We start from the raw sequence: 4,819 nt of genomic DNA, 5'->3' as shown, positions 1-4,819 counted from the left end.
AGATAATCCAAGCTGGGTTTGAACCCGCCAGCCTCGATGTATGTGGCTGGCGCTGTAACCACTGTGCTATGGGAGCCAAGCCTAGATCCGCATTTTTTAAAGTGATTTTTCCCCCTTCAAATTCTATAGCTTTTGAAGGTAGCACAGAAGCCTCTTGTTAGGTTAAACTAAAGTAAGAATTTCTCATGTAACTAAGAACCGTTGCAACATTGACTGAAAGTCTTCCAGTTGTCTTGGGATTCCAATGTAGTAGGCTAGCAAGGGAGACATGAGAAGGGGCTTCTTCTTGTAACAGTTGGAGTTGGGGACCAGCAACAAAATGCATTCATTTAGTCTAACAAATATTTGACTCATTACTGTGGGTCAGGTGTTTTTTCTTTTTAAGACAGAGTCTTGCTATGTCGCCCTTGATGTCACCCTTGGTAGAGTGCTGTGGCATCACAGCTCACGGCAACCTTTGACATGCTAAGTTCAAAATTCTTGGGGTTAAGCCATTCTCTTGCCTTGGCCTCCCAAGTGGCTGAGAGTAATGGCACTTGCCACAATGCCCAGCTATTTTTTGTTGTAGTTGTTGTTGTTTAGCAGGCCCAGGCTGGGTTAGAACCCACCAGCTCTAGTGTATGTGGCTGGCACCCTAACCACTGAGCTATGGGGCACCAAGTCATGGGCCAGGTGTTGATCTAGCTACTGGCCTTACAATTTTATTTTATTTTATTTTTTTAGAGACAGAGCCTCACTTTGTTGCCCTCAGTAGAGTGCAGTGGCATCACAGCTCACAGCAACCTCCAGCTCTTGGGCTTAAGTGATTCTCTTGCCTCAGCCTCCCGAGTAGCTGGGACTGCAGGTACCCACCACAATGCCTGGCTATTTTTTTGTTGCAGTTTGGCTGGGGCCAGTTTCAACCTGCCACCTTCAGTGTACAGGGCCAGTGTCTCCCTCACTGAGCCACAGGCGCCGCCCTGGCCTTACAATTTTAAACTAAACAAACCACTGCCCTCCGGTAGCTTCTGTGTGTATTAACAGGCCTTCACTGGCCACCATTCTATAAATGAACATGGTGGAGAAATGGTATTACCAAAAGACGGTCTCATTTGCTCTTGGAAGTGGCAGAAATCTGAAAACTTAACTTTCTGTCACATCCCTTGCAAATTTCCTAAAGAGCCTGAATTGAAACAAAGAAACTGGTTCATTCAGACCAGTTCCTCACCTAAGTGTGTGCTACCCTCAGGAGACAGAGACTACTTACTTTGAACATGACATTTTGCAATTCTGCTTTGCCTGAATTCCTTCACCCATATATAGGTTTTGGTGTTGTGTTGTAATTTCCAGACATTCTTGGTTTTTAAACATTTTTTTATCTTCATGGATTAGGCCACTGTATAGTTGTGTTAAAAAAAATTGAAAAGAGAGGGATATTACTTTCTGCTAATAGAGTGATAAATTGAGGTCATAGTAACCTTCTTTAGTTATATTGGATTCAATGAGAAACTCAAAATGCTAAATAATAAATAACTTTTGCAATCGATTTGTAGGGTAGATTGAATAGAATGATAGTAGTGATGAGGAATTGTTATGACACATGTTGTCCATTGTTCCTTTGGCATTCGTAAGTCTGTAAATAGCCAACTACCATAGCAGTCTGAAAGTTACAGACCATGTGTTAGAATAGTCAGTGGTACAGCAATTTAGTTGGAGGTATCTGAAGTGTCATATTGATTTTAGCCTTTGTCTAATTTCTAGGTTCCAGTGAGTGGAATATTACCAAACAAGGGTGAAAATAACGAGAGTCGCCAACAGTAAGTGTCCTGGAACTGGTGTTCTTGACCTAAAGGCCAAGCCTACGTTGCATTGCAATATATTTTTTCCCTTTCCTATTTTCTGTTAGTTTTTAAATTTTATTTTCCTATTACCAGTATTTTTCTATTTCTATTACTAGTTTTTTAAAAATTACTATCACTGTATATTTCCCCATTACTAGCCTGTTAAGATTGGGTTTCAAGGCAGCTGCCTGTCTCCTAAAATGTTGGGGTGTTCTTGGTCAAAAAATGATCAGACACCCCAAAGCAAGACAAGGATGAAATGAGGTTTATTGAGGAAGAGAAAGATACGTTTTAAGAGAGTTCACAAAGCAGGCTATGTTCACCATAGACAGCGAATGGGTCTCCATTGCCAGCACAAGTAGGCGAAGAGGCAAGGATCATGGTCAAGGTTCTCTTTTATACCACCTGGGTTGGGCCTACCTCGTGGTTCAAAGGCTATTTGGAACCAGAGTTTTATTGCCATGTTGGACCTCCCATGACCACCCTGAGAGACCATGGGGTGGGGTGAGTAGGCCACATGGTAATTAGTCCTAAGGCTGCTTTGGTCACCTTCAAGACTCTACTTGTTGTTAGGCTAGGGAGTCTTCTACATCCTTTTGCAGTTGACATGCTAAGTTCTGATTGGTAGATTGGTAGGGTGGTCCCTCCTCCCCGGGTGTGAGCAATCACTTGGGGCAGATTTCACGTGGGAAGCACTGAGATGAGGCCTGGGAACCCTGCCTTGTCCTCCTTCGCAGGAGAGCTGCTCCTAACTACCTACCAAATTGTTCACAGTTGTTTTTTTTTTTTTTTTTTGAGACAGAGCCTCAAGCTGTCGCCCCAGGTAGAGGGCTGTAGCGTCACAGCTCACAGCAACCTCCAACTCCTGGGCTCAAGTGAGTCTCCTGCCTCCACCTCCCAAGTAGCTGGGACCACAGGCGCCCGCCACGACACCTGGCTATTTTTTGGTTGCAGCCGTCATTGTTGTTTGGCGGGCCCAGGCTGGATTTGAACCCGCTAGCTCAGATGTATGGGGCTGGTGCCTTAGTCGTTTGAGCCACAGGCACCGAGCCCACAGTTTTATCTCTTATTTGGAAGGATGTTAAAGACAAGGTGTCCCATTTATTTACCTCTCATGAATTTCTCAATCCTTAGCAAATCCCATGACCTTAACTATTGCCCAAACTTGTTATATTTTGTTTACCCCTCTCCCTGGGGCTCAGACCAATGCTTCTCACAGCATATAGGGCACCTTGGTAAATAGCCTACAGCCACCTGAAACCCTATATGTGCAAAACTGACTTCATTATTATCAGCCCAATACCCAAACCTGTTCTATCTCCTGAATTCCTTTTTTCAGGCTTCACCATCCATCATTCTATCCATAACCAAAATTCAGAGTTACTCCTAAATCCTACTTCTCTCCCATTTCCTATAGCTTAATGTTCAATAAATCCTATACATTCTAACTCTGAACTATCTCCCACCTTCGTATTCACCTCTTCACTGGTCCTGATGCTGCCTTGGTTTACACTTTACGTGTGCGTTCACACCTCCCTGCTTTTGCACAGAATCCCTGGTCTGTATGCATTTTTCTCCCTTGCCTGCCTGGCAGACTCTTACTCATTTCCCAAACCCCAGATTTTCTCCTCTATAAAGCCTTCCCTCTGGCTTCCACTACTCTGCTACCCGCCAGGAGTTACTCATTTCCATCTTCCTCATTGCCCGCAGAGCTTTTGTAACCTACTTTTATATAATACTTAACAAGTTAAATTATAGACAGGATAGCCAGATAGCAACAAATTCCTGTGAAATTTAATAAATTAATTTGTAGCCATCCATCTCCTGCGTATTCAATAAATGTTTGTTAGATAAATCAATGACCCGATTAACAAAGCTGGCAAATAACAAATCGTTCATTCTTGACCAGAAAAAAAGACACTGATAAAATAGTGGGGAACTATTGTTAGGGACTGTGCATGCTCAGGCAGGAAACTGGTGGTGTCTAGGTCACGTTTTCATCGTTTCTTTTCCATGGAAGTAGGATGTTTAAAAGATAGAGAAACTTCTGGGAAGGGAACTCCTTGACAAAAGAGTTAGTGTTGATGAAATGGGCTTAGATACCTGAACCATGACTTAATATCCTGGAATGATAGGCTCTTGTCTGGGGTCACATGCATATTGCAAAGATGAGGAAGAACCAATGTGTTTTCCCAGAGGTTAGCTGGTCTGTTCCAGAGAGCTTTCCGCTGAAAATGTAGAGAAAACAAATAATTCCCCCCAGATAAAGCTCTGATGCTGACATCTTTGGAGTACAATAGACAGGGCATGGAAAGAAAAGTAAGTGAAGGAGCTTCCCAGAGATTCACATGAGAAAATAATTAGAAGAGGCTGAAAACGTACTGAAAAATATCAGTACAAATGTAAATTCCCTAGATTGCACATAAAATGCGCGTGCATTTCAGCATACATCTTCATGTATAATCGAAGGGGAAATACCAAAACTTAGTGGGCATATTATCACGACGGAGTTTATCTTGCACGCACCAAACAAATACAAAATAATTAAAAATTTGATAGGAAGGAAGAGATGTGTCAAGAAGATATACCTTTAAGGAAATCCACAAAATGTATCCTATCAATAATCTGCTTACAGATGAATAAAAGAGACAAATGTTGAACCTGTCTCAGAGAGGAAACAGTTGACATGCTCTTGTTATATGTTATTAAACTGGCACAGAATCAACATACAGTAGTCACAGGGACATAAGCTGGTCATCTGCTGGGGCCTTAGTCAGTGAAACCCATAGATTTGACAAATGTTGACCTGCTTACTGAAAATTCTATCTCCAAGGGTGAAGGAAGAAACTAGTATGTTAACATTTTGTGTTTTTATAAAAAGAAAAAGTATTTGAGGGTGGCGCCTGTGGCTCAGAGGAGTAGGGTGCTGGCCCCATATGCCAGAGGTGGTGGGTTCAAACTCAGCCCCAGCCAAAAAACTGCAAAAAAGAAAAAAAAAA

This window comes from Otolemur garnettii, unplaced genomic scaffold (genome assembly GCF_000181295.1).
Source record: "Otolemur garnettii isolate 467f Iridium unplaced genomic scaffold, OtoGar3 scaffold00057, whole genome shotgun sequence".
Taxonomy (NCBI): Eukaryota; Metazoa; Chordata; class Mammalia; order Primates; family Galagidae; genus Otolemur; species Otolemur garnettii.
Note: the sequence above shows the minus strand (reverse complement) of the source record.